The sequence below is a fragment of the Talpa occidentalis genome, unplaced genomic scaffold (assembly GCF_014898055.3).
Source record: "Talpa occidentalis isolate TD23 unplaced genomic scaffold, MPIMG_talOcc4v2.1 talOcc4.10, whole genome shotgun sequence".
Taxonomy (NCBI): domain Eukaryota; kingdom Metazoa; phylum Chordata; class Mammalia; order Eulipotyphla; family Talpidae; genus Talpa; species Talpa occidentalis.
The window spans coordinates 104,799,643-104,813,853 of NW_023600993.1; the positions used below are offsets into that span (position 1 = coordinate 104,799,643).

Consider the following 14,211-nt stretch of genomic DNA (forward strand, 5'->3'; position numbering starts at 1 on the left):
AGAGGGGAGCGTGAGATTCGCCAGATCGTGCAGTCCATTTCTGACCTAAATGAGATCTTTAGGGACTTGGGAGCAATGATTGTAGAACAGGTACGTGAGTTTGCCTTCTTCATCAGTGGGTTTTCCTGCCATAACACCCGGTATTTCTCCAGACTTTTTTGATTCTGCACTCAGGAAAAATTTTGAACCTGTCTTCCAGAGTGAGTGAGAGAGAGTGTGTGTGTGTGTGTGTGTGCATGTTTGTACAAAAAATAATGTACATATACTGTTGTCAGTCCCTTAAAGGTATTCAGGTTTTGTTTTTTGGTTTGTTTTTTTTTTTTTTGGAGGGGAAGATAAAGAAATGTCATTACAAGTTCTCAAGTTCTCCTGTGCTTTGCCCACATCCAGGGGTCGCATTGGAACACCCTACTTTGGGGACCTGTGAGTCCTACCTACCCTCAGCAGGGGTTTTGGCGATAGATAAGATTTCCCTTCTGCTTTTGACAGGTTATTGTGTAATGCAGCTGGAACTGCTAGCTTTCAAGTAGAATTAAATTGTTTGTTCACTGTTAAAATCTGATTAGGGCATTTTATTATCTTGCCAGGAGGGATTTGGGTCCTGATCCCCCTGAAACCAGCTGCAGAATGGAGTGTTGAGGCTGTGGAAGATCTAGTTACATTAATTACTCCTGCGGCTCCCCGGGACCGCTCCTGCTATCTCAGACAGTGCCTTTCCACAAGGAGCCCTGTTCTCCCATAGAGCCCAGTGTCCCTTTTCTCTATTTGAACCAAGAAATTAAACAATTAAAAACAAAATTCTCCTCGAGGCAAACATTTAATTTTAGATGGTGCATTGGAGCTTACCATCTCTGCTCTGACCCTTGGAGACCTGTGCTGACGTTTATAGACTTGATAGCCAACACCCAGACCTAATCACAACCGGGCCTGGTGTGACTGGCGTGCTCTGCCTACTTGAATCCAAGTATCTAAGCAGCACCTGGACATAGAAGCTGGCCGTCTGCTGCTTAGAGCATATTTCCACTGAACCGTATTTTAAAGCCCCGGTAAGTCCAAATGTGGCATATCCTACAGTTGCTAAATCCAAAATAGAAGCCTCAGTTTGTTAGTATTTCTTTCTCATGAGCTAGACTTTATTGCAACTAACACAGCACTCTGCCATTGAGTGCCTTATATTGCTTGATGATGGATTCCAGAGCTTTCCGTGTGTACCTTTACAACACAGTTAAGTGAAACAGATAATCCTGTGGGTAATGATGTCTGCAATCTGCATATCTCATTTTTGAAGCTCAATTTTCCCGCTTGCAGCTATTGATGGCTTATAACTGTCACCTCTTACTCAGGGCACAGTCCTTGATAGGATTGACTATAACGTTGAGCAGTCCTGCATCAAAACTGAAGATGGCTTGAAGCAGCTTCACAAGGTAATATCTTTCAATAGTTGAGAATTTGGGGGCCTATTATCAAATACCAATGCTCATAAGAGGATTCTTGCGTCATAACTGCCTCCTGCTTCCTGCTTGTTGCCGACTCTCCGTCTCAGAGTGTGAAATGTATGACAGACGGTTTTACTCAAACCATGACATGGGTTGTTGCCATTTTATTCCAGTTAATGACTCCAGGGGCACCGCATGCCATTTGAGATTGCCGAGAACTCCCTTCCGTGACAATAAAGTCTGAAGGAGTAAAGGTTTTCCCCTTTAGAAAAGATTTCATCCCTCCTCAGCCTCCTTGCTTTAGATAATCAGTTGAATGGGCATTTGCTGAAATACTTGTTGAGCACTGTCTGTCTGTGCTGCCAACTCAGGCTTTTCTTGTTGTGACACATTTCTGATGAATTGCTACTGAAGGATCATTCTGAAGAAGATAAAAATCTAATTTTCCCTTTTAATTACCACAGTCATCCATTTGCTACCTTGAGAAGAGCGTAGTGTGTTGAAGTGAGAGTATTAGCTCTTATTCTTTGCTAATAAGGTGGCTATTTCAGGACTATTTTTCTTGATATTTGCTAAAAATTAAAGGAAAGCATCTTAGAAATCTTGTAATCAGTGATGAGAAGCATACATACGCTTGTAAATGTAATCGGGTGCGTGTTTTCTTTAAAAGGAATATGCTACTTGGCAATTAACATAGGTTTTGTCCATTTCCTTCCATTTTGAGTCCCCGTGGTATTTCTAGCTGTAGAGCAAGCATTTCCCTGTTCACCGAGTGCTGCCTGTGCTGCCTCGTCATTATTCTGAAGCCAGTTGTTCCCTGTGGCAGGTCTGATCCCACCCAGTGGTGTAAGGTCACCCAGGTGACACCCTGCACAGGTCCGGCCAGAGCCCTTCGCTTCCCTGTCCGCACGCGCAGGGCCTGGTGTGGGGGCCACTGAGGCGCCTGAGTGTGATGATAAAGAAAGGCTTGCCCTGTCCAGCGAAGGACTCTCAGCATCCAGAGTCACTTGAGCCCCAAGCCTGTATATTAAGAGTGAAAAATGAGGTGAGTTTCTCACTCCACGGCACCTAGGTTTTGATGTGCTGGTGAATGAGGCGCTGGCTTCGTGGTTTCTCGAATAAAAACGAGTGCACCGTGTTGTGTAATATTACACAGGTAAAGGGGAAGGCTTTCTCTGCTGGAGTGTGCAAGCGTAGTGGGAACTAAAAATTTTGTTTAGGTTCTACTTCTATAAATCAGGTTGAGAGGTTTTAAAGTATGTCGCTTAGCACTGGCTTCCCTGGTGTCCTGGGCTGCTGATGAGAGCCATGAGCGCGCTCTGCGTCTCTCTCGAGTCACAAGCCATGGGTGCGTGGCGGCCGTCCCGTCCCGTGCAGATGGTCGCTCTGTGCAAGCCACCCTCGAGCCAGGTTTCCCCTCGCTTGAAGAGTGGCTCCTGGTGGGTGTGGAGCTGAACTTGGGGAACAGAACCACCAGTCTGACAGTTGCTGGGGAACACGGGAACAGCGTGGACATTCCTAGCAGCTATATTCCAGGTTGTCTCCTCGTCCTTGCCTGTGACGCAGCCCCTGGAAAGGGCAGAGCGTGTTCTCCTCTGCTGCGGTTACAGACACCCCCAGACTCTCCTCTCCCCACTCTCTGCTCCAGGTTGGCCCCTGGCAGCACAGGGTCACCAAAGTTTGCACTGTTTGCAGGCGGCTGGGCTCCCGGTCGGCTGTGGAGAGCACAGGCCCTAGGGCTCTCTGCTGTCTGCGCTGTGTCCTCAGAGCGCAGGAGAACTCAGCCCGGGTTCTCTCCAGGATACGTGGCACCCCCGGGGCACTTGCCCTTTGTCTTTCCTAGAGTGAATTGTTTTTCCTGTCTCCACGTGCAGGGCAGATGGGAGCAAATGTCAGGCCAGAGCCCTGCGTCCTGGCCGTGGGCGTGGGCTTGGTTTTCTAGGGGAGGGGGTGTATTTTCATCCCAAGAACTGGGTCCAGAAACGAGAGGCTTCCCGCGAAAGGAGATGGGGTCCTCCCAGTCAGCCGCTGGAAGCATCACTAGGAGGAGGAGAAGCAGGCCTGCTGTCTCGGTCTTAGCAGCGGGTCCCGCGCCTGTTGCGTGCGCCCAGGGTGGGTTGCTACCGCGTGGGTGACTTCTCTGGCGCTGTTGGAAGCCATGGTGGTGCCGCCGCCAGTGGAGGCGCCGGTCCCACCGCGGAGTCAGGAGGCCGGGCTGTGGACGGTGGGGAAGTGACTGCCTTTTCCCTCCTCTCTCTGTAGGCAGAGCAGTATCAAAAGAAGAATCGGAAGATGCTTGTGATTTTAATATTATTTGTCCTCATCATTGTCCTCATTGTCATCCTCGTCGGCGTGAAGCACCGCTAGTGCCGTGGGGCTGCGCCTCGACCGTGGTGGGCCCGGCTGCCCGCAGGGGTGCAGCTGCCGTCGAGGGGGGCCGCCTCCCTGGACCCTCCTTGCAGCCGAGCTCCTCGCGGGGCGGGGCTCCTGTCTTTCCTCCACTGTCAAGAGCTTTGGGACTTTGGACTCCGCGGCAGAGGAGACGGAGTCGAGTCTGAGTCCCGACGCTCGTTAGAATGTGTCTCTTTCAGAAAGAGAAAGTGAGTTGAAGGTTTACAGACGCTCCGCAGTGTGTATGTGCTGTTCTTCGTAGCAGTCCTGTCTGAGTAGCGTGTTAAAGTAATTTTTGGAATTTTTTTTTTTTAAACCATATGGCTTATAAGAAATTTGGTACCAAAAATTTATGAGTAGAGGCAAAGCTGCCTCTTCAGCTTTCTCTCTGTATTTTCCAGTTGAAAACAGAGAAGTCCTTTAAGAATTTATAATCTGTTCCCCATTAACTTAATTTAGCCTTTCCATCACTGTTAATGATCAGAGTAACAAAGTGTGAAAAATACGAAACCATCTGATGAACACACTCAGCGGGGTCAGTTAGGACAGCGCCCTGAGTCCAGGTCCCTGGTGCGCGGAGTCTCCTCTTCTGCAGTCTGTGCACTGCGCTTTCTCCTGCAAACCAGAAGGGGTTACCCGGCAAAGCCACCAGATTTCAAAGTTGGTGATACAAACTAACCTCACTTTCTATTCAAAGGGAGTTCGGCAGCGTGGTGGAAGTTGCCAGAACCAGCCGGCGTGTCCGCTGCACTCACGCACAGCCATCCCTGCTCAGCCCATTACTCATACACTAACTGCATAATGACCTGCTCCAACCAGACACCATTTAATGAGCTGTGAATTTACACAGAGGCCATTCTAAATGGGTCACCCCATTCAGGATTAGTGAATCTCAAATTATTAACCAAACATCACTCCATTTCAGAGTAAAATATTCCACCGGTGGTTTGATTTATTGGCTCCTTCATTGCCACTTAACAGGCCCAGAAAGTAGGCCTGTCCCGCAGAGGGTGGAAGTCTTGACTAGGTAACCCCTCGTGTGTGAGTGTGAACCGGATTCCCACGGTGGGACGCTGTGGTTTCGTGCTTAGGGTCAGCGTGGTGCCTGAGTGTGCCCCAGAGCTGTCGGGTCACGTGGGAGGTAACGGTGGTGACTGAAAACTTGTTCACGTTTTCACCAGCCTGGAGGCACCAGTACAGTTTTAATGATCTCTGTATAATTTTTGATGGCTTTTCCCTAGTTTTTATCACTCTTAAAAAGTTTAAAAAGAACGTGACCTCATTAAATGTGCTCCATTTATTTTGGGCCAGTCACGTTGACTTTTAGGTGGTTTCCAAAAATTTACACTCCAGTCCAGAGATTTGACTTGTCCAAACAGATCATGTCCTCACACGCCCAGCCCTGGTTCTCCCTCCCTGCCCCAGTACAAGGCCAGGTGGCCACGGGGCTAGGGCGTGCGGGGTTCCAGGGTGTAGCATGGGGCTCCCTGACAAGCCCTTGCTAGGAACGTTTGGGGTACCTTCGTGGTCATCCTGAACCCTGGGGCGTGTGTAGGTCTGGGGAGCAACTGTAGGAGTCCTTCAGTCCCAGCGGATTAGAACTTGACAGTGGGGTCCACCAGCTGCTCTTCAGAGTGGGGCTCTTGGGCTTGGGGGGCTGCCCGCCGGATGGTCCTCGGTGGTGGTCAGACTGGCTTCTTGTTCAGGCTTTTCAAAAGCTCTATGGAAAGTGACCCTTTGAGAAAGGATCACCGTTTATTTATATTTATTTTCAGGGAGGAGGGACTAGGGTTGTTTTAGGGTGAAATAATGGGCCCAATTAGGAGGGGCTTCAAGGGTCTTGTGGGATGGGGGAACCAGTCTATGCAGCTATCTGCTGCTGGGGCTCCCTGCAGGGGCCTGTGCCCCAAATTGCGGGGCTTCACTAAACGCTGTATTTTTCTCTTGAGGCTTTACTTGGGGAAGGAGCGCAGCGCGGGGGGGAGTCAGAGAAAGAGGATTCATTGTGTCCAGGTAGCTCAGGGTAACCCCTCTCTTGACCTGCTGACCGCCAACGCCTGTGCTGGCTGCCTCTAGGGCTCCCCCCGTGCCTAGGAGGGGTCCCGAGAAGAAGGCAAGCGAGGCAGGCTCCTTCTGGGGCCCCTGGTGTGTTCTGGGGTGGCTCTGTGTATCGGGGCAGGGAGGAGAAATGTGAATGTTTCCTGTCAGACCCCCAAAGCGCCTGATCTTTCCCGAGATTGTAACTGAAATCTGCTGTCTCTGGTTTTATTAATTTCGGGGTTGGGGGGGAGGTGCTGGCTTCACCATGGGCGTGAGGCCGTGTGTGTGTCTCTAATTTAACGGATTTACCGCTTTCTCCGCTAATTGAGAGAGCATTATTTATTTGTTTTGACACAAGTGCTTTCAGTGTTTTTTCCAGCTAATGGCTTCTTAAAGGTAATAAAACCCTTCCAACCTAATTGGTCAGATAAGACTTTTTTTCTTGTGTGCTTAAATAAAGCAATTAGTGAAGCGCTTCTATCCAAAATGACTTTTTTTGTCCTTTTCTAAAACTAATTTACTGTTACTGGAAACTTTTTGTACAATAAAGCAGTCGTGCACATTAAAGAACACCCTGCAGTCCGAGTCCTCATTTCACGCCGGGTCTGTGGCGGGAGGGCCTGGCCGCTCCGCCGTCGTCGGTGGGGCCGAGCGAGGGTGCCGGGTTTGTGCCCGAGGCCTTTGCCTGCACGTCTGGAAGCCCATCTGTCTGCTAATGGACGCCTGCAAAGGGCCGGTCTGCGTGACCACCGGGGAACTGCCGTGGGGCAACACTTAACTTGTCTGATGAGCTGTGTGCGTTCCAGATCTGCTCAGAAAAGGGGGGAGGGTGTGCCCTGCCGTACGTGAGGCTTCAGGAGATGTGAATATCTAACCGAACGTTGCTCGCCTGTCACCCCCAAGCGTCCTCGGGGGTGACAGTCGAACCCCGAGCCATTTCCCCTTGAACGTGTCTGTGCCCAGGCTCGCCCTCCAAGGCCGGCCGGGGTGGTTTTGTTAGGAGTGTGGTGTGTGGAGTCGCACCCGTCTGTGCGAGGGCGGGAAGCTTTGTGTTCTGTCAAGGACGTGTATAAAGATTGGGGCCCTGGCAGGCTGCGCGGCCGCTGCCGCATGGCATGTCGGCTCCAAAGCCCGTCGGCCCCGGAAGCAGCCTCCTCTTACTGTGCCTATTGGTTTTTGACCAGAAGTTCCATTCCCCCTGACCTTGCTCATCAGCCATCGGTTGTGTCCAAGAATCAAATCCACTTTGTACAAGACATTTGCCAGAGACTTGCAGAACTTTCTGACCAGGACGCATAGCATTGAGGAAGTGCTCCCCCGACAGGGAAACTTACAAGTGGCGACATGGGTGAGGGGTGACCTTGGGTTCTTCACTTGAGTTTTACATGGCCCACTCGTGCAGTGGAGCCCCGAGTGTCTGCAGACCTGGCGGGAAGCGTTGCCTGTTGAACAGGGAACAAGACCTGGGGAGCTTTAAGGCACCCGGAAGTGTGAGCCGTTCGGGTCTTGAATACCCGCGTGGACTGTGCGCGGACAGGCTGGCGGAACTGTCCCCTGGATAACGGACGATGTTCCAGAACACTCACCCCGCCCCACCGTTTGAGCCGCGGACAAGTCTGCTGTGTCTGACGTGGTTGGGTACCCGTGGCAGAACAGCTCACCTGGCTACGCGCCAGTTGTAGGCTGAGCGTCATGCTACCTGCTGCCTGAACGTTGTCGAGCCCCTTATTCTAGTCAAGACAGACTTGTGGGGACAGAGAAAGCTGCTAACACGTCCTCCCAGGTGCCCAGCGGCTAGAGAGGCGAGGACACCCTGAAGATGGCCGCTCTTGGCTGATTACCCTAAGCTTCCGTTTCTTCTGAGATTGAGGTAGGCAGACTTGTCTCATTGGATGGTATCCACATTTTGAAACGTACCGTGGCACCCCTATTTCTGCATGGGCCCCAAGTTGTTTATCCCCTGTGCCTTAGCCCTGAAGCACTTTTACTTTCTCTCTCCGCGTTCCCTTGACCTCCCAGACGCCCGATGTGCCTGTTTAGTTTTATTTTGAAATTGAGGGAAAACAGCCCCCTTCAAAACGATGGGTCTGAGAGTGAACCCACCCGGATGTGGGGTGGGCAGGGGCCTCCAGCCCCTCTGAGGGTCCCCTGAGTACATCTTTGGGGTCAGATGTGGGGCCTCTGTGCTTCTCGTCCCACCTCCATGCCCCGCTGGACGCCGGGGCCCCCAGTCTGCACCGGGCCTCCTTAGCACACAAAGGATGTGGCAGAGTCAGACGCAGAGACGGCACCATTACCTGGTCACTTGAGGCAGGAGAACAGAAGCATTTGTCCAATTATCCAAATTAGCTTTCTGGACTGTCCCGAATGCCGAGGATAATTGTGGGGGCCTCGACTCCAGCTCCGTAATCTGGCCAGAATGAACCATTTAAATGAGACGCCATTCGACACGATGGTCATTTAAATCGGGGGTAGTTAAAATAATCCACTGGGTTTAATGTTTTCTGTTTGTCAACTGTTATTCTAAAATTGCTTTTAGCTAATCATCCAAATTCCGCCATTAGTAATTACGATTTCTCTCATTTTATAGATCTCGTAATGGAGGCAAAGGGCCCTGGTCGGCATCATTTGGCCCATTTTCCTCAGAGGAAGTGCTGAGGGAATCAAATGTCTCTTCACTTGGTGTTCGGACTCGGGTCATAACAGACCTCCCTTATCATCAAATGTTGGGGGGAGGGAGCGTTGCCTCCCCCGGCCCAAATCGTCCCTTTTCCAGATGGGGGAACTGAGACCAGAGGGCTTAGCGGGGTCACACAACTAGTGTAGTCTAGTGTAACCAGACTCTGGCTGGGACCAGAGTCTTCCACGTCCCCGCTTCCAGAACCGTCCCATTTCTGCTTATGCCATTTTAATTGTTCATTTCTTTCCATAAAATTAAATGACCTTCTTTAAGAAAGATTTAATGGTCAAATGCGATTTGGTAACAGCTTCCTCAAGGATTTTTTTCTTATTACGAAGCTTAGTCCAGACTGAGGCTAAGAGAGATTTGCAAACAGTGGTTTGTCATTATCCCGAGTTCAGTTTTTCGTGTAATTGGTGTGAAGAGATTGCTGCTGGTGACCAAGCCCACCGCAGAACAGAAAATAATGACTCTTGTGACCCGCCTCAGTGTGCGTGCGTGTGTATTTGCGGTTGTTTATGAAAGGTCTTCGTACCCGTACGACGCTTACCAAGATGGATAACGTCATCTGAAAAGTTGTAAATAATAAAAAATGGTTTTGAGCAAAACCACTTTTACAATTGCCCGAGAATGTAGCACTTCATTTCCACGCTATGCAATGGCTAGAAATTGATTTTTTTTTAAATCCAATTAAGCCTCAAGGTTGGTTATCCATTTAAAAGGTCGGCTGAGTTAAACAATGACAGCACCTTGAGTCCCTGCTAATAATTAAATCCACACACAACTCGCGCCGCAGTCGTGGGGGTGGAGACACGCGGGGCCGGCTGAGGCCACAGCGCAGCAGCCCCGACATGGGGGTCCAGGCGCGGCCCCGGCCCTGGCCCATGCCCCCCGACTTCTGCACTGCACCCCAGAGCGCTGTTCCCTGCTCCCCTGCTGTCCTCCCTTCTCCAGGGAATGGAGAGTAGCCGCTCCTTGTAAGAAAAAGGTGGGGGGGGGTGTCTGTGTCCTAGCTTGGCCTCGCGTGCTGCTGAGTTTAGAATGTGATAAATCATGTCTTTGTGGTGCGTGTTTACTGTGGGGGGCCCATGTCTCTAGGAGAAGCCTCCGGAATGCCTTTTTACAGTCCTCGTAGGTAATGCTGAAGTATTTCTGAATTTACGAAGATGTGAGGAGAACCGCCCACCCGACTGGAATGCTTTTTACTCCGTTGGGGTGAAATGTCACTGGACTTGTGTAAATCACTGAGAAGGAGCAAGTGATCTTGTTTCAAATCTAGCATTTTTATCCTGCCACCTCAGGTGGCCACCCCAGCTGTGAGCTTGCGCCGGGAGGGCCTGCCAGGTCCGGGAGGAAAACATGAATTTCCTTCTCCGGGCCCTTAAAAAAAACTAACAATTTCTGATCAGTTTTTCCTTCCCTCACCCTCTCCTCATGCTGCCCAGGGACCACAGTCCTCAGCAAACAGGTGTATGAATCCTTTCCACGTCTTAAAAAGATCTACATTTAGATAGGGCGGACATGTTGCTTTACACGGGGCTGCTTCTGGAATAACCATGACTTGGGCTTTGGAAGATGGAGTCATTTTGCACTAGGGGAACAGGCTGCCTAAAGGAGCCCACGAGAAGTTTTTCCTGAAGAAAAGGCTTCCTCATCTAAATAAATATTAAGCCCCTGATTTTGCTTCCCCGCACATTCCGAGTTCATCCGCCGGGCCCGCTTCAAGGCCTGCGCGACCACATTTGGTCTGTTAATTATTTCTCTTCTCCTTCCTGCAGCCAGCCCCGCCCCAGGCACCGTCTTCATGGTACCCTTGGAAACTTGTGCAAGAACAAAAACAATTTTTCTGGTGTTCAGAAGTAGATGGGAATTTAGTTCCCGAGACATGAGGGTTATTACTCTCTGACACGGCGCCCTTCCTGGGAGGATAATTTAGACTGCTCGAGTGGCAAGGGACCCCAGGAGCCACTCGCTCGGCACCCTCATTGTAGCGAGAAGTCCTCAAAACTGATGTTAGGGGGAACGTTTTCTGTTGGTAATAAATGGCTTCACTAGTACATTTTTATTGTTACCACAGTCTCATCCCCCTGATGTCGGGAGGTAAAATCAGTGCTTCGACGACATTCCAAAATGTGCTTTTTAAGCAGAGTGCAAAGATGACACACAACAGGCTCTCTCGGAAAGGAGGTGGAAGGGATAGTCTTTGAACACTGCTTTTGTAGTTCTGATGTTTGAGCCCCATAAACGCTTCACCCGTTTGAAAGAGGAACTTCCGAAGGGAGAAAAGAAAATGGCGCATCTTACCGGGGCGCGGGAAGCAGAGACCGGGGTCCGATGGACGACGCTAGTCGAGTGGGCGTGGAGTGTGTCCGCGGGACACGCTGTCGACACAGGGAAGGCGTCTTCGGCTTCTGTAAAGGGTTTGTGGTCAGCGTGGAGGTGACGGCGCCGCCGGGGGAGCCACCCTCAGCCCGCACGGGGCGACGGGCAGCAGGGCCCCCGCTGCGGGAGAAGGACTCGCAGGGATGCTGGAGGGACCCGCCGGGGGCACCCTGTCGTGCTCGGGCTTGACGGGAGGAATCAGGGTGAACTCGTGACACTAAAAATCAAGCCGAGCTTCGTCCTCTGAAAGGGCCGGAAACAGTGGCGCCGGCGGGCCTGGGCCCCTGCACAGCTCTGGGCTTCTCTGTGGGAAGCGTTTGCTTTCTCAGGCACCCCCTCCTCTGGCGCCACCCCCAGAGGAGACAGGGTTCCTTGGGGAAGTGGCTGACTCGCGTTCAGGGGAGGAAGGGACGGTGTGAGCCTGGGGTCGTCTGGCTGTTTCAGAGAGGACCAGAGTTCTCAAAACCCGACGGGAGCGTGTGGGAAAGGCAGGAGCATGCGGGGCTCTTGTGGCGTATATGGGGACCCTGGGGGCAGTGACGCGCACACGCGCACACGCTGCGGGGCCAGGCAGCCCTGGGCATGCATTTTGGGGGCCACAGCCCCGGCGAGCTTAGGCCCTGCCTGCCATCTTGATGCGCTGTTTTGAGAAAGCCCCTCCTGTGTGCTCTGTGCGCACTTTCGGGGCCCAAAAGCGATGTGGCGGGCCCTGGGGTGGCCGCGAGATGTCTTTACTCGAGGGCACCAGGGCGCGGGCGTAGGAGACGCCACGGGGCGAGGACAGCACCACGCCTGCCAGTGCCGGGCTCGGGCCCAGGTCTTCACGGGGTGGGGGAGCCGCGGGGAGAGCTCGCAGGCCACAGCGCCCTCAGCCTCCATGTCCACAGCGGCACGAGGACAAAACGGACATGAGGTCTGTGCCTTCCAAGGGGGGGTGGACCTGCACCCGGAAGAGACCTGCAGACCCCGCTTCCGCCACGTGCCCAACCTTGGGCAACAGCGGAGACACGGGTGGTGGCGGCGCGAGCGCCTGTGTTGTACCAGACACGCTCCCCCTGTATCTAATCGTGAGGAAGCAGCAGCCCAGACAGTGGGCCGTCTGGAGCCACAGCCGCTTCGGGAGGGACAAAGGCAGGCTCTGTTCCGGATTAAAGGAGCCGAGACCTGACAACCAGCCCCAAGGCCTAATCCTCGCTGGGAGTCTGCATTTACAAAGAAAAAGCCATGAAGGACATTTGGGGGACAAATGCCTCAGATCGTATTAAAGGCGTCAGGTCGTATCCACTGGGCCAGAGTGTTGTTTCTGCGTGAGGTTCCCACGGCTCGATCGGGGCTCTAGTGGGACGCCGGGCGCGAGCTTCTCTGCACCTTAGAGAAACGCTGAGGTGTGTCAGGGTAAGGGCAGCCACCATCGGTGGGGCAGGAAACACAGGGGTGTGTGTGAGGGGGGGGGACACGCAGATACATCTGTGCAATCAAGTAAAGGGTGGGCTGTGTTTATTGTACTGGATTTTCAACTTTTCCACAAGTCAGTGAAATTTTCACCGAAGTTTCTGGAGAAATGTGATTTTCATGGCAGTTTCTCCACTTTTCACTCCTTCCGGGGGCATTGAGTGTAAAGCTGGGTGGCGTGTCTGGTGCAGTGTTTACAACATGTAACTGGACTCCTGAGGTCCAGTGGGGAGCAGGGGACGTCACACAGTGCAGATGCCTTCCACAAGGAGGGGGCCACGCCGTGGACCTGGGGTGGGCGGGCGCGGCTGTGGAGGGAGGTGCCGGGAGCGGGCCTCACTCTCAACCACGAACATGTCCTCTATTCCGTTAGTCTCACTGAGGCACGTCCACCTGTGGCTTGCCCACGAGGCCGAGTCCATCCCGTGCTCGCTGTACATGCAGCCACTCAAGTTTTTGCCAATTCTGGGAGGGACCGTGCCCATCAGGACTTCAGGCCTTTGTGTAAACAGTGCCTGGCCCCGGGTCTGCCTGCCTGGCTCGCCTCGGCCGGCCCTCGGGATCTAGCTCGAACATCCCATCTAAACTCAGTGTCCTCCCGCTGGCTGCATTTCTGGGCTGTATTGTTTTTTGTTTATTTGTTTTTTAAAGATTTATTTATTTATGCATACAAGAGCTGGGGTACAGGCCAGAGGTGCGCGGGGTAAGAAGATTCACCAGAGACGGAGTGGGGAGCAGAACAGGCGGTTCTCCTGAAATACACTGCTGAGGGGAGTAGCGGGGAGACGGGAGAGGTCTGCTGTACCCTGTGGGTAGCTCCCTGGCTGGGGATCGAACTCATGCTGTAGTGGCTGCTGATAGCTTCATAGTGCTGTGTTTGACCCCTTGCGCCACCAGGGAGGCCCTGTACTATTGTTTGACCCCTAGCCCTGTGTGTCTGTACAAGCACACACCCACTGTGCCCCAATCAGGCCCGCCCCAGGGCTTTTCAGTGCTCATTGCCCCTCAATCTGTGTTGAGCAAATGAATGAAAACACCAGAGGGTGGAGCGAGTGCTCCAAGGGTCGGGTTTCCTTCTCACCTGAGACAAGGGACCTGCTGCCCCGCAGCCAGGGGTGTGGGCAGAGTCCAGGGGCTGGGCCGCTGAGCTCGGGCCCTGGTCACCCTGGAAACAAGCATTTCACACACCAAGGCCATTTTACATGATAAGATTTCAGAAATGTGTTCTAGAATGTGAACTGTACCCAAAAATGCTTCCTAATAAGCCCTGGGAATTTTATTCTGATTTCTTCCAGAAGTTTTTAGTCTTTTCCTCAACTCCTAAATTAAGTCTGAACACCCTGTTGAGTTTGGAATGAATCTCGAGTCATGAAAAACATAAATGACTTCTGGGGTTGCACTAAAGATCTGGTAAGTTGTTTTAAATTTTCATTTTTTTTTTTTTAAAGAAAATTAAATGAAGGTGAATTTTTCATTGACAGTGAAATATACACTGAGCTGTGGATTAATGCCTTCATAAAAATTTATCTAAACAAAGTGCTGCCTGTCTTATTTATGTTGACGTCTGTAAAGTCTTCAGCGAAAGGGGAAAGCACTTTCCTGGAATTTATTTGTATCTGTCACGAGCTGCATCTTGAGGAAATTGGCAGGCATTTCAAGTGGAGTAATTCCTCCGTGTTCTGTTCAGTTTGGATGTCTTTGATTCAGAGGTGGCTGGAAACCAGAATCAAGACTGTCTACTTCTAACAAGCATCTAACATTTCCTCCTGCTTGGTGTATAATAAATGTTTAATAAATGCTGGTGGAATCGAATCGTTTTGTTCATCTTTT

General features: G+C 51.7%; 1 long non-coding RNA gene across 1 annotated transcript; it reads left to right on the plus strand.

The window, feature by feature from the left end:
- The first annotated feature begins 10 nt into the window (after positions 1–10).
- Positions 11–6,458, plus strand: LOC119236941 (uncharacterized). The gene is made up of 3 exons (XR_005123160.2): positions 11–90; positions 1,344–1,424; positions 3,699–6,458. It is a non-coding gene; the product is annotated as an uncharacterized LOC119236941 (long non-coding RNA).
- The last annotated feature ends 7,753 nt before the right edge of the window (positions 6,459–14,211 follow it).